We start from the raw sequence: 24,899 nt of genomic DNA, 5'->3' as shown, positions 1-24,899 counted from the left end.
TATTATACAGCACATTTCAAGTTGTAATACTGTATCGTGAATACTTGCAATGAGATCACTGAACTATAGTAGGGTTGTCCATTTTTTTTACATAACCTATCCTTTTTGTCTTCTTCACATACTTTAAGTGGTCACAAACTGTGATAATATTTAAAGAAAATGTGTGTATATATATATATATATATATATATATATATATATATATATATATATATATATATCTATATCTCAAAAAAATAAAGGGAACGCTGAAATAACACATCCTAGATCTGAATGAATGAAATATTCTTGTTGAATACTTTGAAGACTGTCCAGGAGTTGGCAAATGGTTTAGTCCAGGTCTGGGAGGAGATCCCTCAGGAGACCATCCACAACCTCATCAGGAGCATGCCCAGGCATTGTAGGGAGGTCATACAGGCACATGGAGGCCACACACACTACTGAGCCTCATGTTGACATGTTTTAAGGACATTACATCAAAGCTGGATCAGCCCGTAGTGTGTTTTTCCACTTTAATTTTGGGGGGTGACTCCAAATCCAGGCCTCCATTGGTTAATAAATTTGATTTCCATTGATGAGTTTTGTGTGATTTTGTTGTCATCACATTCAACTTTGTACAGAACAAAGTATTCAATGAGAAGATTTCATTCATTCTTTCATTCAGATCTAGGATGTGTTTTTTTTAATTATTTTAAAATTTGATTTTTATTGAAGAAAATTTTTTCAAAATACAAGAAAAGCAAAACAACAGCGGGCCAAAGGGAGGAAAGACAAAAACCCATGGCAGAATCGGGCCATACAGTACTATATCTCAAGTACAATAATCCAAACAACCTCTTATCTAATGTAGACACTCAGGAGCATACACAATGGTTACAAAAACATGAACAGTAGTCCTATCAGTTCTCGAGTGGCAGCTAGTAACGTTCTGAACAGGGCCTGGGGCAAGGTAAGGGGGGGGGGAAGGGAAGAGAGGGACAGGGAAGGCGGTGGAAGAATAGGGCAGGGAGGAAAACAAACATTGTTAAAAGTAAAAACAAATTTGGCATAATAAAGTCAATAAGTATCTAAGAGCAGAAAAAAAAAAAAGGAAACACGGCATGTTCAGAGCAGAATGGTGCAATTCAAATGGGAATGGCAATGATAAGGAGGTCAGTATACAAATAGAAGTGCAAACGGCCATAACAATTGGAGTACCAACAATAATATTAGCAACAATGATCGGGTGCGTGTGACCCGTTATGGAATTGCACTAGGGGTGGAGAGGGGATTCTTGGCCCGGGGATTTCTCCTATCTTCCATAAAAGCGGACCAGAGGGACCATCTGGAGCAGGTATAGTTTTTCGTGGCCAACATCCGCTCCAGGGTGAAAGCCAAGTCCACATGATGGATCAGCTCATTTATTGTCAAACATGGTGCAAATTTCCACTGCCTCACTATCATGGATCTGACCGCTAGAATTATCTGACCCAGCACCACATGCATACCCGTGGGGAAAGACTCAGGGTCTAGAAAGCATAATGCCAGTCCTGGGGAGGGGGAGATGGGGAGACCAGCTACAGAGGAAATGAAGTCGAAGACAGCAGTCCAAAAAGCCTGAACCGGTGGACATTCCCACCACATGTGCAATAGAGTGCCTTCGCGACCGCAACCCCGCCAGCAGAGTCTCGAGAAGGAGGCATCAATATGCTCCAACTGCTCAGGAGATCTGTACCAGTGTAGAAGGATTTTTTGAGCCGTCTCCCAGTGGGCCGCACCCTTTGACACCCGCTTAACAAACCCACAGGCCTCATACCATTCAGGCAGAGAAATAGATTTGGCAAGGTCCACCTCCCACCTTGAAAGGCATAGAAGTTTAATCCGCTCTGAGGAGGTGGAGAAAAAAGTATAAAAATGCCACCTTAGGAGGTTCAGTTCTTCTCCACTGTCTCCATGCAAGCCTGGGAAAAACAAGTCTCGACGCTCAGTGGGTTTGAAGAAGGTGCCTAAGCTGCAGGAAATTGAAAAGATCCTTGTGAGGGAGGTCATATTCCTCCCACCATACAGAGAAGGATTTAAAGCGATCTTTCTCATAGAGATGGGAGATTTTGCAAAGACCTTTCGCTATCCAACTGCGAATCCTCAACTGGGGGAGAAACACAGTCACGTACAACAGTGGGAGTTTCACTAAGGAGGTATCTGACAGGAAATATCGCCACGCCCATGTAGACGCTTTTATACTCAGCAATGGGGCCTGATGAAGTTTGGGCCAAGGTTCCTGGGGCATAATATACTCATGAGTAGGCCTCCAGCATAGACTCCTCAATCTCCACCCACCTCCAATTAGCCACATCACTCCAGCTAACTCGGAGTTGATCAAGGGTCGCCGCTGCATAATACTTTTTAACATCAGGGACTCCGGCGCCCCCAGGAGACCAGGGCCTACACATCACCTGAAATCGGATCCTGGATCTCTTACCCTCCCAGATAAACTGTGAAAGTATGCACTGAAGTTTAGAGAAATAGGAGTCAGGTATAGGGATGGTCACAGTGCGGAATAGATATAGAATCAAAGGCAGTGCCATCATTTTAACAATAGCGATCCTGCTCGCCCAGGACAGCATCGGTTTAGCAAAGCTAGCCAGCAGGGAGAATACCTTAGATACAAGCGGGATAAAATAAATTAGAACTAGGGGATGTCAAGGTGATAAATATGTGATACAATCATCCTTCCATTGGTAGGGGAAGTTAAGTCGGAAATCCTCCCGCAGAGATGGGGGAATAATGATAGGTAAAATTTGGGATTTAGTAGGATTCACTTTGTAATAAGATATTCTGCCAAATCGTTCTAAGGCGGCAGTGGCAGCCTTCAAGGAAGGGCCTGAAGAAGTCAATGCCAAAATTACATCGTCCACATACAGGCCAATCTTATGCTGACTGTGACCAACCATGATACCCGCAATGTCCTTATCTAACCTAATGTACTCTGCCAACGGCTCCATTACAAGCGCAAATATTATGGGAGAGAGGGGACAACCCTGGCGGGTACCATTGGAGATGGGAAATGGATCGGACAGGAAGCCTGAGGACATCACGCGAGCAGATGGACAGGAATATAAGGCCAATATTGCCGACTTAACAGATCTAGGATGTGTTATTTGAGTGTTCCCTTTATTTTTTTGATCAGTGTAATACTTGTCCAAAAAAATACTGTGTTTTACACTTATGACACTCTTTTCCTTCCAGTTTCCACTGCCCTATCCACTCTGAAATATCTGCTCTATTCCATTTTGGTCTCTCAAGATCAGCTTATAGAAGTATTAAATTAAATCCAGCCACAGAAGTCTTTGGAGAGGGAAGAGGTAGGGACTGAGCAAAAATGAAGTAGGGACAGAAACAGAACCTGCTGGAGATAATAGTAAGTTTTGTATCTCTATGTGCTTTTTTCACATCAATACTGATCACTATATCTACATAGTTGCCCAGATGGTACTGCTGTTTCTAAGTGAGTGAATGAGTTAAGGAGTGGTCTCCTGTTTTTATATGCTATTATATCCATTGTATGCAAGGCATAATTGCAACTAGCCTTCATCTTCTAGCTAAGGGACAGCTTAAAACTAGAGATACAGTAGAAAAGGGCAGGAGGGCAAGATCTGGTATAGACAACCCATTTTTAATGCTGAGCTCACAGAAGGTGTCTATGGAGGCTAGATTTACTGGTGTGATGGATTCTGTTTTAGTAGGATATGTAATGCTGTGGCAAATCTATTATGAATTTGCTGTATAACAGATATCATTATATGTTACCTTAATTTATATTAGGTCACTCAAACTTGCATTTTTTTAAATTGATAGTAGCGGCATAATAAAGTAGCAATGGAACCACATTGCAATACCAGAAATGAGGCTCACTACACCATGAACATCTAACTCCGTCCATTTCCCTGGATTCATCTTTTCCAGTACACCTCACCTCTCCATGGCAGCCCACTGATTTCTATCTCTCTTAGTCTATTAGCCAGTGCATGCTGAGTAGGATAGACTAGCACAGCATGTTGCACCGCATGTTAACCAAATTTTGGGAGCAAATTAAGTCACGGACTAGTACCTACACCTTAGTAAATCTTCCCCAATCTGCAGTCTGGAATCATCTGTACGTAGACCCTCATTCATTTTAATAATTTTATTTCTAAATGTCTTATAACTATATGCACCTAGAGATAAAGGGTATAGTCCACTCACCAGTCCACTTGACAGAAGGTAGCAAACCTTTATCAGATGGTCTAGAGTCAAGATGTAGGGGTTTACTTTTCTTCTATGAATCATTTCAATTGGCTAGTATAGAATACTGGATTTTATCCTGTATTATCCTGATGTTGGAATCCTGTCTATGCAATGGACGCTCAATAGTTCAGCTGATTAAAAGGCTTTTCTGGGGAAATGATATTGATAACCTATCCTTAGAATAGGTTTTCAATATGAGCCCCCACACCCATATATAATACAAAATAAGTACAATAAACTAACTTAGTGAGTAGCTGACACAATGGGGGAGAAATCTCTTCCCATGAGAACATACAATTTATAACCAGGGACATAGCTATAGAGGGTGCAGAGATAGCAGTTGGTACTGAATCCTGAGGGAGCCCCAAAAGTCCCCCTGCCACATAAAATATCCAATTATTCTAAATGGAGCATGGCAAGTGGAAACCAATTCACGGATTTTGCATTGAAGCCCTGGAAATTCAAGTTATGCCTCTTGCTAACAAGGAGCGGGCAAGAGACAGTAGATGTAGGCTTTCCTGAAGAGTTGGGTTTCCGGGTTGGTTTTGAAGGTTGTAAGTCTAGGTGCCAGTCTTATGTATCTTGGTAGTGATTTGTAGAGTATGGGGGACGTATGAGAGAAGTCTTGGAGGTGATTGTGTGAAGAACGGATAAGAGGAGAGCAAAGGACAAGGTCTTCTGAGGATCAGAGATTAGGTACGGGGAGGTAGTGAGAGATTAGGTCAGAGATGTATGGAGGGGACCAGTTTTGGATAGTCTTGTATGTCAGCATTGACATTTCCAGCAACAAATTATCTAATGTTTTTACGATTTAGAAATCTATTTAGCAGACAAATCATTTATGGTAGAAATTATCTTGAAAGGAAGAGTCACATTTTCTCTGAAAGAGTTAATGGCATATTTCTTGGAAATAAGTAAAATACTGGAAGCTAAATTTGAATGTCACTTTGTAACCCCCCTATGGATGCATGTGCGGCTGCTCATTGTGGTGACTTGTTGTCATGACAACATTGAATTGTAGCTTTTAGTAATAGAAGGTAAAAGGTGAGGGGGCAGTTACAGCAAGGCTACATGCAAGACTATATAACAAAGCATCAATACTCCGCAGGAAATATCGTGCTACGCTAAAACAATATGAGCAACAGTAAGAGGACTTCTTATTGAAATCTATAATACATGTAATTATAAGCCCTCGATCTGCTGATCCTGTACGGGGCTTCATATCTGAGATTAGCAAACATCTATGGAAAATGCTCTTATCTCCCTGTCTTGTCATTCTTGTGTATCAAGGATATGTTTGTGTGTTACGATACAGAAGCTGTTTTATCAAGACGTGCGTTTTCCATACAGTCTTGATAATCTTTGCCCCACCATTGTTTGTGCCAGTTTATGATGAGGTGTTCACGTTTTCATACATAAGGCACATTCTCCAAAATCCTTGCACCTAAACAGAAATTAGTGCCAGATCCTTGCCATTGTAGGTTTCTGGCATCAGATACAACAGAATAATGATGTAAATTAAGATCAATCTGATTGGGATGAGGGTTTCCACCTCAAATATACCCATGCCATGCCCTGTTTGAGGAAAATGGTTGTAAGGGCAGAAAACTTAAAAAGCTGTAATTTTGGAAAAAAAAATTGTGATTACTCCAGGGCAACACGGTGGCTCAATGGTTAGCACTGCAGCGCTGGAGTCCTTGGTTCGAATCCTGCCAGGAACAACATCTGCAAGGAGTTTGTATGTTCTCCCCGTGTTTGCGTGGATTTCCTTCCATACTACAAAAACATACTGATGGGGGGTGGGAATGTACATTGTGAGCCCTATATGGGGATCACAACCTATATTAAAAGAAAATTGTGATTACTCCATTCATTCTCTACGGAAGTTCTACACAAGTACCGCTCCGCGCTGGGCACATGCTCAGTCTGCTACTCCATCAGGTTAGGGGAACTGGACCCCTGTTTTTTGTAATCATTGGGGTCCCATCAGTGGGACTCCCCAGGATCATGAAATTATCCCCTATCCTATAAATAACTACAAAACTTGGACAACCCTTTTCATGGGCATTGCGGCAAGCAGTAGGAAATATGTCTGCCTAAATATTGTATTCTACAATAATGTTGTATTTAAGGACATCCAAACCTATTCAATACGTTATATCTATTATCCTATTGTGAAATAATTGACCCTTATACCTTTTATACTGAATTCCTAATATGTCATTGACACTCTGTTGGTTTACAGTCTACTTGTGATGTGGATTTTATTGTGTTACTAAAAGACATACGCCAAAGCTGTTAAGCACTTAATTTCCTGTGTATTCAGGCACTTGAGGGAGACAGGGTAAGTAATAGGCCAGCATTGCTGAAATCTGCACTAAACCTGTATAATCACACAACCTGTGGCATCTTCTACCACCCCGGAGAGGTCCATGTATGGATTAGTCATAATGGCAGCAAAGCCAGGAGCAGACGGACTCAGCATAACTCTAGTAGGTAAACATTCAGACATGATATCCTTCTGGCATTAACTGTCTAAACATAACATTTCTGATGAATTTTCTACTTTTCATGGTTCTGATTTTCCATGGAAAACCAGTGTATATCAAAATCCATTTAGCAAGTCTTCAGGCAGTGCGCCATTTTATAGTAATTAATGTAGATAACATACTTCAGTCCTTGAAGACGTCAATATGTAAGGAATAAAGAACCTTACTCTCAAGAGCTTACTATTGGAAGATCATGTGAAGATGGGGTAGCCTGAGGAGGCTTCACATGACTGAGCTCTTCATCTTCCATCCTCAAAGCCATTTATAATAAACCTAATAATTGTATGCTACATTTACCTTGCACAAAGACAAAATAGTATAAAGGTTGTAATTTTTTATGTATGTTGGCCCCCATGTGACAGTAATGTGATATTAATGTAAATGATGACAACTCCTTTAATAAGAAAAGTCATTTGCCTTTAAAGGGTTATCTCACCATGATAAATCCTCAGTTGGCACAGATGTAACTGTGGAAAACCCTGGCAATCAGTGGTAGATGGCCTGGATACAACCTGACATATATGCAGTGGTGTAACTAGGAATGGCGGGGCCCCGTGGCGAACTTTTGACATGCCCCCCCCCCACTGACGCCGAAGACCTCGACCGACCCCCTCCTATGCATTCCTGCGCACTCTATTATGCCCCATACTGGCCCCTGCACATAGCATTATGCCCCATAGTGGCCCTTGCACACAGTATTATGTCCCTTAGTGGCCCCTGCACACAATATTGTCCCCCATAGTGGCCACTGCACACAGTATTATCCCCCATAGTGGCCCCTGCACAGAGTATTATTCCCCATAGTGGCCCCTGCACACAGTATTATGTCCCTTAGTGGCCCCTGCACACAGTATTATCCCCCATAGTGGCCCCTGCACACAGTATTATGTCCCTTAGTGTCCCCTGCACACAGTATTATCCCCCATAGTGGCCCCTACACACAGTATTATCCCCCATAGTGGCCCCTACACACAGTATTATGTCCCTTAGTGGCCCCAGTACACAGTATTATACCCCATAGTGGCCCCTGCACACAGTATTATTCCCCATAGTGGCCCCTGCACACAGTATTATGTCCCTTAGTGTCCCCTGCACACAGTATTATCCCCCATAGTGGCCCCTGCACACAGTATTATGTCCCTTAGTGGCCCCAGTACACACTATTATTCCCCATAGTGGCCCCTGCATACAGTATTATACCCCATAGTGGCCCCTGCACACAGTATTATCCCCCATAGTGGCCCCTGCACACAGTATTATGTCCCTTAGTGGCCCCTGCACACAATATTATCCCCCATAGTGGCCCCTACACACAGTATTATCCCCCATAGTGGCCCCTACACACAGTATTATGCCCCATAATGAACACCCATAAACATTTATTATACTCTGGGGTCTTTTCAGACCCCAGAGTATAATAATCGGAGACCCAGGGGGAGAAAAACATAAAAAAAACCTCTGTTACTCACCTATCTCCCGTCTCCTACGCTGTCGGCCTCTGAAGTAGTCGATCTTCAATGACGTCAGACGTTACATGACCCGGGACGCGGGCCATGCTCATGTGACGTTGGACGACTAGGCTGAAGCCTTCACGGATCATGGAGAGGTAAGTAACAGTGTTTTTTATGTTTCTTACCTCTCCCGGTCCGCCACTCATTATACTCGGGGGTCCGAAAAGACCCCCGAGTATAATGATAGCAGCAGTAGCGGCTGTCACCAGGCCTCTAATGTCCCGGGCCCTGTGGCAGCTGCCTCTGCTGTATGGCGGTAGTTATGCCACTGCATATATGGACCCTTACCCCTCAGGGTAAGACTGGTTTCATACTAGCTATCCATTTTATAGAATAGGAAACATGCTTGTTATTTTCATGTGTCATCTGTATCCGATCGGTGTGACATCCAGATACCAATGTAACAGAATTAGATTACAGGTAGATCACACTAGCGCAATCTGCCTGTGACACAGCTTGCTATTCATTTGAATTACCAGGTGGTCCCTGTGTTTATTTGCAGGTCAGGATCTGCCCGGCAATTCATATGAATATCTAGCAGCTCTTCACCCCCCTCCCCCATGTCTCAGCCATACCTAGTACTCAATTGTTGATAACGTTGATTTAATGTAGAGGCAGCTGAAAAGTTGTATGCTGTCAGTACCTCAGAAATCTGAGTAGTATACATATGTTATACAGCTTTCCAAGGTACTAAGACAGCATGCAACTTTACAGTTGCCTCCAAGCTAAATTGATATCATTACATTTTAATGTGATTGGGTTATTATTGGCTTATTTCAATTTGTTTGAATTGACAGGCGACTCCTGCACTAAGGGGAGTGTGAGATATTGCATCGGCATTGCTCTACACACTGCACACCAATGAGACAGATGAAAAATCTGTCTATGTGTTAGATAATAATAGGCTTAGATGTGTCCTTCTTTATTGCCTAGTTTGAGAATGTGGGAAGATGAGACTCTGGTGCAAGGGGACCTTCTTTTTCTTTTTTCTTCTTTTTTTTTCTTCTTTTTTTCTTAAAAAAAGGCACTTGCAACAACAACCAACACAGTAACACAATACATTAAAGAATAACTCATTTGACTAATAGGACATATTTTTCCTAGGGTAGGAATCCTGAGGCCAAGTAGCCAGTGATGCCAGAAATTTGTTGCTGGCATCTATATTTTTATATTATTTGTGTGCCAATTCACTACCTATTGCAAATATCAGATCAGAGTCTCGAGTGGATTAACAGACTCGTAGTGTCAGCAGTAATTTGTCCTTCCCTGAACTAGCCTTGAGTTATTCCTTACATGATAATGATATAAAATATTAAGGGCATGTTAAAAGCTAACATATTGTTATGCATGGCCTCCTGAAGATTTGACAGCAACATGAATATGGTAAATAGCAGCAAAACAGCAGGCTATAGATTGTGTTACCACAGTCTATGGTCTATACCCCATTTAGAAACTACTAAGTAGACTAGTTGGCAAGAATCAGCATATTTACCATAGACAGTAAAAGGGTTGGAAAGATGATAGAAATTTAGATTTCAATAGGCTTTCTTTCCTTCATGCCCTACTTAGTCCCGAACCAGAGCACGGCATCATATGTACAAGTAGAGCCAGTATCACCCCTATGTGATCAGAGGGTGTTTCCCTTGGTCTGGCAGTTGGTTTATTCGAGAGTGTGCTCTTCCTCTTCTTCCGCAGTTTCAAAAGCTAAAACATCTTGCAATGCTCAAGCTGTGGGGTGCAAGTTTCAAGAAGGATAATGAATCTGGGCTGAAGTTCATAGGTCTAGATATAGCCATTAAGAATTCAAACGTGAATTCATCTTGACTGCTAAACTAGCACTGCAAAACATGGAACAGACTTTCAATATCCTCCGCCTAACTAGAGCGTTCTAAGGTCAAAAGGATGTTCCATCTAACTTATGCCATCCTCATTATTGCAGACCACCTAAAGTTAGAAAATCCCAAAGGATTGTTCCAAGTTAATTTTTACAACCTACCAAGGCTTAAAATAAAACACACTATAAACTCTCCACTTGGTTCAACCAGGGAGCCAGTGAGGGAATCTCTATTTAGGTTGCTGACCTTTGGTTTGTACATGAGCGCATCAACCAGTCAATGGGTGAACTGTGACATCACCACTCGGCCACTGATTGGCTGATGCTCTTGTGTGGGCTGGAGGTTAACAAAGACCAAGAGGCCAAACAGAGACTCTTTGGTGGAATCCCAGCCAAAAGGAAAGATGAGTATATAGTGTTTATTATTTTAAGTCTCACTGTGATGTAAAATAGGGGCTTGGAGAACCCCTTTAAAACAGTAGACGGTATACATATGTGGAAAAAGTGTAAGTGGCAATTAACCATTTTGCCGAGATACTGCAATTATCACTAAATGTGATAGGAGTTTATGTCACCTCTGTTAGTCTGAGTGGTACAGTCCATCATACATGAAGATTTGGTGCCTATAGGAGTGATAAAAATACATCCATATAGACTCAAGTAGAGAAAGCATGTCACTGTGGTCTGATTCCTACTGCTACTATGTAACATCCCCTGTGTAATACATCGAGACGTATGGAATTTCTTAAAATAACACACAGTTTTGGATGATGTTTCCCTTTAATGACAGTCTCTAATGGTGATCATTTCATTTTTTATCTCCCTTGGTTCAGCAGGTATTAAAAGTTAAGAAGTCGAAGCAAATACTACTGGATACAGCTCACAAAGCCATTACCCACACCACATCAGTGTGAAGCAATGCTTTAATCTATCTAGTAATATCCAATGACTCAAGGCTGTAGAAACTCACGTACAAAAGTAGATACAAAAATCTGTAATTATTTAATGTAATAATGTGGACTCTTGTTGGAGCAGAGAAAGTCAATTGAAATAAAAAGACGTACAAAACAGTGAAGCTTAATATTGAGATAATGGACGAAGATACTGAGAGTTAGAAAAATAAAAGTAATTATTCAACCTTCAAAAATGTTTGAACACCCCACTGATAATAAAAGATGAAAACCTTATTATACCGGCATGACTCCTAGGCATTACTAATCCTTTAAGCTGAACTAGTAACTAGAAAAACATGTTTAATTAATATATTTTTCTCTTCTCTGCTAAATTCAGGTTATAGATCTATCTGTTAGGAGTTTATGTTTTTGAATCTTAAGGTACAGAATAAATCTTAAGTACATTTTGCAACCTGTGAAGGAGAAAGATCAGATAGGGGAGGTCCTAAGTGTGGGCATGGCCTAAAGTAGGCAAGAGATAAAAAAAATAAACTAGCTGGGTAGAAAACTTGTATAATCTAAATTCAGCCTCAATAATATTAATTATTATTAGAATTAGTATTTAATAGTAGTAGTATTATAGTTAATATGTTTTGTGCTACTTCATGTTTTCCCACTACTTCTTCCATTTCTGCTTGTGTTCTTTGAATATCTTGGCCAAGATATTAAAGTGAATGTGTAGCCAGAAAATAACCTATTGTTTAAATCACGTTTTTTATGTTTACAGAATTAGTTTTCCACAGTATTATTTATATTTAAAAAAAATACAAAAAATTTTGCAAATCCAACTCTTGCCACTAAGCATAAAATAATCTGTGAATTGCTGTTTCTTTGAGATGGACCATGGACATAATAGTCTGGAGCAGACCCTGTTGACTTTTATGGGAGAACTTTCTAGGTATGTTCTGTAATCTCTGCAGAGGTAGTTGTATAGAGAGGGGAGTAGATAACCTGTAATATTTCCTTTTGTGATTGGTGGATTCTGTGTTTTTTCTAAATATATATGATACCTGGAATTATCAGTGTGCTGATAAGTGAGGTGGCTGCTGTGGGAAGTGTCAGATAGTGTACTCATAGAATGTACTCCAGTAAGATTCCTTTAACCCCTTCCGACATCCGCCGTAGTATTATGGCAGATGGTAGGTGTTTAAACATGGCAGCCACTCGGGAGCTGGGCAGCCTCCATAGCCGCCGGGTGTCTGCTGTTTTATACAGCAGACACCTGGTGCTAATGTCCATGATCGTGGGCATTAACTCTTCTGGCACCTCGGTCAAAGCTGACCGAGGCACCATTTTACTGGTGGTGACAGGGCGTAGTCTGTCACCGGATCCCAGCATATCAATCCAGCCATGCAGATTGATAGGTTAGAATCACCTGAATCAAACTCCCTTTTCTTCCTCTCGCGTTTCGCCCAGGGGACGAAGCCATTGGGCGAAATGCGCGTTGGAGCAGGATGGGTGGTAGGTGCTTTATATTATAATTATGGTCTTAGGGTTGGTTCTTTACCTTCTATGTATATAATTTTCACATATGTCTCTCTGTTGTGCATTCTTACCTATGGGATATTTTTATCTGCTTTGGAACTTGCAACAACATGTGAACCCTTATTATTTGACTGTGATATACACACTTTTTTCACCCTAGACCTACAGTATATACTATTTATTACCACACACCACCTGCCTCTTTGTGAAGCATTTACCCCCTGTTGTGTATGTGTAATTCATGTTTTCATATTTATTATCACTTAATAAAAATTGTCATTTTATTTATTGTGTTTATTCTTCCCTTCTTAGACATAGTCATACTTAGTTTATTTTTGAAGCAGTTGCTTTTTTGTGTGCCTTGTGTTGCAAAATTTTTGTGTCCCTTGTAGAGATGAGCGAACACTGTTCGGATCAGCCGATCCGAACAGCACGCACCCAAAGTCAGCGTCACAGGTGCTTCCATTCATTTCTATGGGTGCGTGCTGTTCGGATCGGCTGATCCGAACAGTGTTCGCTCATCTCTAGTCCCTTGTAAATCAGTGCATTCATTGCCAAGATATCACTGTTTGTCAATATGCTAATGAGCTCTTTGGAGAAATGAGGGTGTTGCCGGTGCTCCAAAAAGGAAAGCAGCAATGCCCTCATTGCTCCAAACTATTAATTTGTATATAGACCAGAACAATGATATGTTAGCAACTGAGCCACCATTTCACAATGGAAAACACTTTGTGATCCAGGTGACCCTAACCTATTTATTTGTAGATTCCCTTTAAAGGAATCTTACTGGATTACATTTTATGAGCACAAGCTCCTGAGATATAAATTCAGTCACTGAGATCTGCGACAGGTCTGTCTGTTTTTCCTGCCCATGCTCTATAAATATGGTGGAATAACATTCGTTCCTGCATTCATGAAATAAATGTGCGGATATTTGAAGTCTGGACATTTTTTCATTGCAATTATTCACAGACCTTTATGAACTATTTTGGAACAATTACTTATACATCACTGAGGAAAGATATATAATTACAATTATTTCTGAATATTGCACGGTTTTGTGTTTTGGACTGTAGCTGGAATCCCGTAAGTGTTGTTCTTCCTGACATCTATTGTATATAGCAAAGAGGAGTCGCGGGGGGTTCAATACAATCACATAAATCCTAAGAAGCAGCATGAGGGCTGGCAGACCTCAGCATGCCCACTAACCAGTATGTCTTCGACTACAATGTTTGGTGGATTATGCATAATTTATTGGATCACTTCCTATGTATTGTAACATGTGAAGGCATACATGTTCTATATAGTTATCTGAGAAGGAATACATCTAAGAAGTATTTTCCCTTTTGATCCTTTACCCCCCAATGGTAAGCCAATAGGACTCCTTTGAGTTTCTTCTCTTGAAGTTGTGCAATTTAAAAAAAATACATTGTTGCAAATGTTCTGAAATAAAAATCTACAGATTGTAAATGTAGCACTTAATGTAGAGCTCTCATTAGATTCATTTTTGACATTTTTTCACTTCTTACTTTCTTAAATGTTTTTTAAACGTCTTATACAAATGTAAAGCAAACGTGTTATCTTTCTTGACAAGTCGGTTTTAATAAATACTTGAATTTGCCAATACAGGTTGAAGATATATTACAATCTTGTTATGTCATCCAATATCAATTACCTATTTATCACCACAATGAATGATCTACTGTATACATACTACTGGTTAGATAGCTATATGATAGATACACATAACAACAAGGTAAGGTATATGGTAAATTATTATATCTGTTAAATCTTGCTGAACTTAGAGTGTGAATGGAGAAGGTCATGGAGTAGCATTTGTGTCCAGCATGTCATCCTTGACAGATGAAGGGGCTAGTGGAATGTTGGGTGGAGGTAGAAGAAGTCTCGTTACCAACAACAATACGTCAGTGTAGCCAAACTTAGGGCTATGGTCAAACAAGGAACGATCCGGAGTACATGGAAGGATCGTACTTACACTTTTCCTTATGGGGAAAAAACTTGGATGAGGGTAAAGCGTCCTCAGCCTTTATAAGCAGGCTTTGGTAACATGGGGGTAGAGCACTAACTCCACCTTCATACCAGCTCTCACTCTCTTCATTTTAACACTTGATATTTGTCATGCATATTCTATGTTCTTTTAACTTTGTTTAACTTTTGGACTGTAACCTATCTATTCGTTTGAATTAAACCTTTGTTTGCTGTTTTAACCACAAATTGGATTGGACTCCAGCTGCTTCTTGGTATCACCGAAGTACACCTCTTGTCTCATCAGTCAAGTGGTGTGGGACGTTATTTAACAATATCCCGTTAGACATAGCCAGCTGTATTTAGTCTATTTTAGGACTCGCCAAAATGGCCAGATATGACGGTGCAGAAGGTTAAAGAGCTTCAACTAGATGTGCTAAAGGCATTTAGTGGTCTGGAGTGCATTCTAAAGATAAACTCTGAGCAAAGTAGGAGGCACAAAGTATTATTTGCTAAGTTTGCTAAATCTGAAACATCACAAATTGGTCTGGAGTAGAGATGAGTGAACAGTAAAATGTTCGAGGTTCGATATTCATTTTGAGTAGCCCCTCAATATTCGACTACTCAAATCGAATATCGAACCCTATTATAGTCTATGGGGGGAAAATGCTCGTTTCAGGGGTAGGCAAAGTTCGATCAAATTATACTTACCAAGTCCACGAGTGAGGGTCGGGCTGGATCCTCCGAGAAGTCTTCTCCGTGCAGCGTCCCCGCGGCATCTTCCGGCTCTTCATTCACTCTGCCAGGCATCGGGCCTGGGCAGAGTCGACTGCGCATGCCCGCACTACAAGCGGACATGCGCAGTTGGCTCTGCCCAGGCCCGATGCCTGGCAGAGTGAATGAACCGCCGGAAGACGCTGCGGGGAAGCTGCACGGAGAAGACTTCTAAAGGTAGGGGAAGAACCAGCATTGATTGGCCGACTGTATAGCATTCGGCCAAGCAATGCTGGTTCTGCATCGAACTTTTACATTCGAACAGCGAGTGGTACTCGATGGTGTAAGAGTATTTCGAATACCGTAGTATTCAATCGAATACCTACTCGATCGAATACTACTCGCTCATCTCTAGTTATTACATATTACTGCAATGAGTAATGATCAAGAATTGGTAAAAAAACAATAACTATACATTTTATGAGCTCTTTGCCAGAATCCCTTGTAGATTAAATAAATAGGGTATGTATAATACTATTAGAGATGAGCGAACACTAAAATGTTCGAGGTTCGAAATTCGATTCGAACAGCCGCTCACTGTTCGAGTGTTCGAATGGGTTTCGAACCCCATTATAGTCTATGGGGAACATAAACTCGTTAAGGGGGAAACCCAAATTCGTGTCTGGAGGGTCACCAAGTCCACTATGACACCCCAGGAAATGATACCAACACCCTGGAATGACACTGGGACAGCAGGGGAAGCATGTCTGGGGGCATAAAAGTCACTTTATTTCATGGAAATCCCTGTCAGTTTGCGATTTTCGCAAGCTAACTTTTCCCCATAGAAATGCATTGGCCAGTGCTGATTGGCCAGAGTACGGAACTCGACCAATCAGCGCTGGCTCTGCTGGAGGAGGCGGAGTCTAAGATCGCTCCACACCAGTCTCCATTCAGGTCCGACCTTAGACTCCGCCTCCTCCGGCAGAGCCAGCGCTGATTGGCCGAAGGCTGGCCAATGCATTCCTATGCGAATGCAGAGACTTAGCAGTGCTGAGTCAGTTTTGCTCAACTACACATCTGATGCACACTCGGCACTGCTACATCAGATGTAGCAATCTGATGTAGCAGAGCCGAGGGTGCACTAGAACCCCTGTGCAAACTCAGTTCACGCTAATAGAATGCATTGGCCAGCGCTGATTGGCCAATGCATTCTATTAGCCCGATGAAGTAGAGCTGAATGTGTGTGCTAAGCACACTCATTCAGCACTGCTTCATCACGCCAATACAATGCATTAGCCAGTGCTGATTGGCCAGAGTACGGAATTCGACCAATCAGCGCTGGCCAATGCATTCTATTAGCCCGATGAAGTAGAGCTGAATGTGTGTGCTAAGCACACACATTCAGCACTGCTTCATCACGCCAATACAATGCATTAGCCAGTGCTGATTGGCCAGAGTACGGAATTCGGCCAATCAGCGCTGGCCAATGCATTCTATTAGCCCGATGAAGTAGAGCTGAATGTGTGTGCTAAGCACACACATTCAGCACTGCTTCATCACGCCAATACAATGCATTAGCCAGTGCTGATTGGCCAGAGTACGGAATTCGGCCAATCAGCGCTGGCTCTGCTGGAGGAGGCGGAGTCTAAGATCGCTCCACACCAGTCTCCATTCAGGTCCGACCTTAGACTCCGCCTCCTCCAGCAGAGCCAGCGCTGATTGGCCAGAGTACGGAATTCGGCCAATCAGCACTGGCTAATGCATTGTATTGGCGTGATGAAGCAGTGCTGAATGTGTGTGCTTAGCACACACATTCAGCTCTACTTCATCGGGCTAATAGAATGCATTGGCCAGCGCTGATTGGCCGAATTCCGTACTCTGGCCAATCAGCACTGGCTAATGCATTGTATTGGCGTGATGAAGCAGTGCTGAATGTGTGTGCTTAGCACACACATTCAGCTCTACTTCATCGGGCTAATAGAATGCATTGGCCAATCAGCGCTGGCCAATGCATTCTATTAGCGTGAACTGAGTTTGCACAGGGGTTCTAGTGCACCCTCGGCTCTGCTACATCAGATTGCTACATCTGATGTAGCAGTGCCGAGTGTGCATCAGATGTGTAGTTGAGCAAAACTGACTCAGCACTGCTAAGTCTCTGCATTCGCATAGGAATGCATTGGCCAGCCTTCGGCCAATCAGCGCTGGCTCTGCCGGAGGAGGCGGAGTCTAAGGTCGGACCTGAATGGAGACTGGTGTGGAGCGATCTTAGACTCCGCCTCCTCCAGCAGAGCCAGCGCTGATTGGTCGAGTTCCGTACTCTGGCCAATCAGCGCTGGCCAATGCATTCTATTAGCCCGATGAAGTAGAGCTGAATGTGTGTGCTTAGCACACACATTCAGCTCTACTTCATCAGGCTAATAGAATACATTGGCCAATCAGCGCTGGCCAATGCATTCTATTAGCTTGATGAAGCAGAGTGTGCACAAGGGTTCAAGCGCACCCTCGGCTCTGATGTACCAGAGCTGAGGGTGCACAAGGGTTCAAGTGCACCCTCGGCTCTCCTACATCAGAGCCGAGGGTGCGCTTGAACCCTTGTGCAGCCTCGGCTCTGCTACATCAGAGCCGAGGGTGCGCTTGAACCCTTGTGCACACTCTGCTTCATCAAGCTAATAGAATGCATTGGCCAGCACTGATTGGCCAGAGTACGGAATTCGGCCAATCAGCGCTGGCCAATGCATCCCTATGGGAAAAAGTTTATCTCACAAAAATCACAATTACACACCCGATAGAGCCCCAAAAAGTTATTTTTAATAACATTCCCCCCTAAATAAAGGTTATCCCTAGCTATCCCTGCCTGTACAGCTATCCCTGTCTCATAGTCACAAAGTTCACATTCTCATATGACCCGGATTTGAATCCACTATTCGTCTAAAATGGAGGTCACCTGATTTCGGCAGCCAATGACTTTTTCCAATTTTTTTCAATGCCCCCGGTGTCGTAGTTCCTGTCCCACCTCCCCTGCGCTGTTATTGGTGCAAAAAAGGCGCCAGGGAAGGTGGGAGGGGAATCGAATTTTGGCGCACTTTACCACGCGGTGTTCGATTCGATTCGAACATAGCGAACACCCTGATATCCGATCGAACATGTGTTCGATAGAACACTGTTCGCTCATCTCTAAATACTATATATATCTTATATCAGGACCATAAGGGTTATATGTAACAAAGATTGTATATATGTACAGTAATAAATTAAACAGATGAACAGAAAATATTCCTGCTCTATGGACCGTAACTCTATGCGGAAAGTTAGTTGTGAAGGAACTATTAGGGTAAGTTCACACATAGATTTTTGGTCAGGATTATGAGGCCATATCCACCTCAAAATCCTAACCAAAAAGATGGCTTCCATTGAAATCAATGGGAGTCACTCAGGTCTTTTTTCTGGGAGCTGTTTCTTCTGGCTCCCGGAAAAAAGAAGTGAGATGTTCATTCTTCGGCCGTTTCGCCTCGCAATTCGGCCTGAAGACACACCCTCCTCCGGACTAGGCCCATTCATTAGGCCTAATCCGGAGCAGAGTGCGCAGCAGGATGCCGGTGCAGTGCATCGGCTTTCAGTCACGGCTACCCGGCTTTTGGTCCATAACCTGAGGTGGTCTCGGCCTCAGGTTCTGGACCAAAAAACTCTGTATGAACTTAGCCTTAGATATACAAGCACATGACAGCACTAATAAAAGTAACAAGACCAGCATAAGATAAATGCAGGAAACAAATCAGCAGGTGTCCATTACCGGCATCAACTATGTGGGTTGTGAGGAGCTATATAAAGTAAAAATAATGAAGAATACAAGCTGAAATAAGGAAACTGAGGAAGAAGGAAAGATGAATAATAACACAAATATATACCTAGAAACAGGATTGTTAAGGGATATGCATGGTCCATCAGTACTTATATAGACAATACCCACTACTGAAGGATACAGTAGATTAGAGATAGAGAGTAAGGGGTTCTGGATGAAGGCCAGTGTAGTCCTCACCAAGTCTGAGAGGAAAGGAAAACATAATTAGAAGATTGAGACTTTTCCATAGAAAGCTATGAAGTTCATACTCCCTATTAAGAACCCAGGGTTCCCGAGTCTGTCATTTCTAGATCCAGAATGCTTCCTAAATTAAATCTATTGCGGTCCTCAACCTCAGCACTGGACTTTAACCAACTGAAAGAAACTACAGACTACCCTACAGAATCACCGCAAGAAGACTGAACTGCTTAGAGATGTAGATTTCATTGCAATGTAGAGGATTATCGAAACAACAGGGTATTTAAATGGCAGGAGGGCTTTTACTCCGCATGAGTGAAACCCTTGGAAGTAAACTATCCCCAGACTCATCCAGATCAAGCTCCAGAAGTGAAAGATCTTACAATCTTGCTTAATAGCTGCATCTTATTGTGTACAAGGGCACAGCTACAAGGGTGCAGAGTTAGCATTCACACTTGGACCCAGGGGCGTAACTACCGTGGTAGCAGCAGTAGCAGCTGCCACAGGGCCCGGGCCATTAGGGGGCCCGGTGACAGCCGCTACCGCTGCAGTTTTTTTTCAATAGGCAGTTACGGGCCCTATTCACTTGCCGATCCTGGCTGGGCCGGGATCGGCAAGTGACACCGCGGGCCCCACAGGGGCTATCATTATACTCGGGGGTCTTTGCAGACCCCCGAGTATAATGACCGGCGGATCGGGAGAGGTAATAAACATAAAAAACTGTTACTTACCTCTCCGCGATCCTGCCAGGCCTCCGTCCTACTGTTGTCTGACGTCACATGAACCCAGCATGCTTCCCGGGTCATGTGACGTCCGACGTCATTAACGAAGGATGCGAGAGGAGGACAGCACAGGAGCCGGGGAACAGGTAAGAAGCAACAGTGGTTTTTTCTTTAATGTTTTTATTCCCGATTTAGTCTCCGATTATTATACTCTGGGGTCTGAAAAGACCCCAGAGTATAATAATTGTTTATGGGTGTCCACAGAGGGACACTATTGGGGTTAACACTGTGTGTGCAGGGGACACTATAGGGGTTAACACTGTGTGTGCAGGGGACACTATAGGGGTTAACACTGTGTGTGCAGGGGACACTATAGGGGTTAACACTGTGTGTGCAGGGGACACTATTGGGGTTAACACTGTGTGTGCAGGGGACACTATTGGGGTTAACACTGTGTGTGCAGGGGACACTATTGGGGTTAACACTGTGTGTGCAGGGGACACTATTGGGGTTAACACTGTGTGTGCAGGGGACACTATTGGGGTTAACACTGTGTGTGCAGGGGACACTATTGGGGTTAATACTGTGTGTGCAGGGGACACTATTGGGGTTAATACTGTGTGTGCAGGGGACAGTAAGTAAGGGACATAATAGAGTGCGGAGGAGGGGGTCAGTCGAGGTCTTCGGCGTCAGTTGGGATGGGGGGGGGCCCCATGTCAAAAGTTCGCCACGGGGCCCCGCCATTCCTAGTTACGCCACTGCTTGGACCTGACAGGCCCAAAGTCACTTCTGCAGCATACGGTAAGATGGTGGCCTTTGGCCAGGTAGAGTTTTGCAGTCCAAGCTTCCCTTCTGTTTGTCAGGTAGTAGAATCCAGTCCGTCTTAGTTTGTGCTTAATCTCACAACTGAATTGGCACTGACCTGACAGTAGGGAAGGGGTAAAGAGGCTTAGCACTGCAGAATGTACATTTCTCTTTCTATCTACCATAAGTTATTTTAGTCGTAGAGCCTCTTTCAGACAAGCCGAGGATTATGTTATAAAGCAATTAAAATTCCCCTTCAAAAATAAATGTAACTTCACTGTGTTAACCCAATAGTGGCAAATGTGCAAAATGTACCATTCCTAACTCATGGATCACAGTGCTGGCATGTTGTATCATTTGTACGATCTTCTTACATACACTCAGATGTCCCCTACAGCCAGTAACAGAATAATTTTAGGATACAAGGATCGCGCTGCCACCGTGCATAATCCAATACACACTAATATTAATAAAGTACAAATCATTTATAGCAGAAAGCGTTCATATTCTATACACACCATGTAGCAACTAATAAGACATTGTCTAAAACTGCAGCAATTTCTGAGATGTTAGATGAATAGTGGTATCCAGGTGTAGGGGCTGGCTCCATGCCATAACAGAGAAAGCAACGCAGTAAGATCTGTTATTTCATCCAGCAAAGTGATAGACACCATAATGGAAACCCAACAGACTTCACTAAAGTCAATGAGGTCCCTTGGTATCTGTTTGTGTCTAACATGTGATAGAACAGAAAGAACCCAAAGAGAACTATGGAAAACCCAATAGTAATGTCAGATTCTTCATTCTTTGTTTGCACAAAGTATCAAAAAATAAAATAAGAATTGGGCAACAGCAATAAAATCACACTCACACATATAATGTCTTTAGAGAGCAAAACAAAATAGATACAAATTAACATGCTACCAATCCAAGAGTACATGTGTTCAGTATATCATCCAAACACTGTGATCATCTACTAGGTGCTGTTATACAGTATACATACTATTATATACATAGTGATCCCATGAGGAGTCCAAACTACTGTTTAAACATAAGCCAGAAATCACCGGCAGTGCCAATTACATATGTAGTGTCCACCCAGAAGATCTTCTAATATCCTTCTTGACGTATTCAATTGTTGTACTTGATTTTCTGTAAAATGAATGACATTGGAGTGAATGTATTAAGACTGGCATTCTGTACGCTAGTCTTAATCAATTACACAGCTGGTATGAGACTCACCTAAATACTTCAGGCACTGTCCTGTCTATCAGATTTGAAATCTAATTCATATGTAGATAACCAACATGGCACAAGACCACACTTGTGGGGAGGAGTTCGGGATAAGCGCGCACAGATACTGGCTGGAGTCACGACTGTATAATCTTCAACAGTTTATTGTTTAAAAGCACTATGCGTTTCGCGCTACACCCTTATGAAGTGAGTATAAAATTGGCTGATAGCCTTTCCCCAGAGAGTTGCAGCAGCCAACCAGTTTTATATGCACTTGATAAAGGGCAAAGCATGAAACGCATAATGATTTTAAACAATAAACTTTTGAAGATTCTACAGTCGTGACTCCAGCTAGTATCTGTGCATGCTTAACCCAAACTCCTCCCCACGAGTGTGGTCTTGTGCCATGTTGGTTGTCTACATATGCCGATTATGCCACCTTGTGTAGCATATAAGGGAAAGTTGCTGCCACCACCTTTGGGTTAGTATATGCTGGTTTTGATATTGTGACGATCTCACAACATCAGGAGGTAAGAGGCCATTCATGGCAATCCTACTAGTCCATTTCAAACGTATATACTGCTCGGTGTCTCCTCTTTTTTTAAATCTACTTCAGTCAGGAACTGGCGTAAATTTCATAATTTTAATTTTTCGGCCAACCCATTCCCACCCTGCCTTGGTCTTCTCCCCACTCCGCCATCTTTCATTAAAAAGTTGGGACTGAGACACAGAAGGAACAATGCATCTTTCACACAAAAAGAGCCATGCATGAAAGATGCATCACATGGAATAGATGGGTTAGTATATTCCTCTCATTGAGTTTAAGTCCTCTTGCACACAAATGAGAATGCAGGCCGCAAATCTTCTGATGGGGGGTCCAATGTTCTCTTCCATTCTGTTAATAATATAGGAAGTCCTACCCTGCACCAAGACATCAGAATGGAACACTCACTGAAATTAATGGAGGACGTATTGTACTTGGATGACACTCACAAGTCACCTGAGCATCACCCAAGTGCATTCCGCTAAGAAATATGAACAAACTCTGCCAGCACACTCATGTGGATGAGGCCTTATATTGTATAGAAATACTAATGCAGAAAAAAAATATCAGTAAGCTGTTGTCCATGTGGACTAACTTAAGCACCAAGAAAGAAATGATTTCACTATTTAATGGTATCTCATAATAAGCAAGAGTATATATGCCATAATACAGTTGTCTGCAATGTTAGACTACAGCTACTATCATGCTATAATACTCGCCGACCAGGAATCAGCTTTACTATAGCAGGAGAATCACAGGATTGAGATTATTGCCGGTGCTATTGCCTGGTGCGGTACATTTAATTCCAACCATAAAGCTTGCTGTGCTTACCAGTATATACCAAAGGCAAGTAAATGAGATGGTATGTTCTGTCCAGTGGGATAAGTATTGATGCATATAACTATTATCTATACATCTCTGCTCAGTATGTGCTATTTCAATGCTAATAGTATTCATGCCAAATAAAGTGTATTGTTATGCTTCATACAATATAATATGTACAGTGTATTATTTCCTGCCAGGGATGTATCTGGATCCAGAGGGAAAATCGTCATCACTGAAGTGAGTCGTAATAAAAAATGGATGTATAGTATAGAGAGCGAGTGGTATCTTGAATATTGAATTAACCTTAAGTGTAAAATCAGCAATAAAGGAAGAACTGGGTCTTACACGTACTTCCCTATGGCTGAGTTATGGTTAAATATCTATGCTTCTTATCTGACTATAAATAGCCAGCCTTAAGCCATTTTCCCCTCCTATAAGTGTGTATAAAATATTAAAACAGAATTTTCAGTGGGTGGAATGGATGAATACATTTTTATTGTGTCCTTCTAGTGAAATCATTGCATTAACTTGTATTGGTCGGTGTCGCTATCTGCTTCTATAACAAGAATAAGAGAGTTACAGCCATTTGCTCATCTGGATCTTCTCGAGAGCTTGGAGGCTTACAGCGCTGCCAATCTCCAAAATGCTACTGAAATAAATATTAATCTTATAGTAGACGGCCTTCTCTTTATTTGAGAATGACTAAGATGCTTGTTTGACCTTTGTAATCTAATCCTGTTAACAGGAGTGAAGACAGATGTAAGAAAAGCTCTCGCCTTCCCTGGTAAAATCTCTATAGCGGTAATCTTAAATCTCTCCCTTACGAATGTTGTGCTGCTCCTTTTATTTGAATAATATGCTTGGCATCAAGACAAATCCTTTAATTCTTCTTCCTGCTCCAACAAGTCTGTGAAATATAATACAGATATTGTGGAGTAGATCTTAGGCAGAAAATGGTGCATGTATGTATCCTAAATGTACACGGCTTCTGGCCACCATTGCATGCATGCTCTCTTCTACGCAAGAGGATTTTCTGGAATTACTGTGAAGAACTTTGTAGCTATTGAATTTTTAAAGTACATAAATTTTTTGTACTTGTAAACCAGCCATCTCCAACTAAGGCCGGTTGCAGATGACAGTGCTGCAATTGGCAAGCCGTGAATTAAAAGCATGGGCAGTAAACGGAGGACACTTGCCAAGATTGTCCTGAACTTTTCTAAAAAAAAATCCTGGTAAATTCAGCTTGTCTAGCTTGTGAAAATACTGGGGAGAATTTTTTAAGACTGGCATTCTATATGCTAGTCTTAACCGGTTAAGGACCAGGCCCAGAAGTGCCTTAAGGACCCCTTAAGGACCAGGCCTCTTTTTTCAAAACTGACATGCGTCACTTTAAATGGCAATAACTTTGAGAAGCTTTAACTTACACAAGTGATTTTGAGA

This window comes from Leptodactylus fuscus, chromosome 5 (genome assembly GCF_031893055.1).
Source record: "Leptodactylus fuscus isolate aLepFus1 chromosome 5, aLepFus1.hap2, whole genome shotgun sequence".
In the NCBI taxonomy this organism is placed as follows: domain Eukaryota; kingdom Metazoa; phylum Chordata; class Amphibia; order Anura; family Leptodactylidae; genus Leptodactylus; species Leptodactylus fuscus.
Note: the sequence above shows the minus strand (reverse complement) of the source record.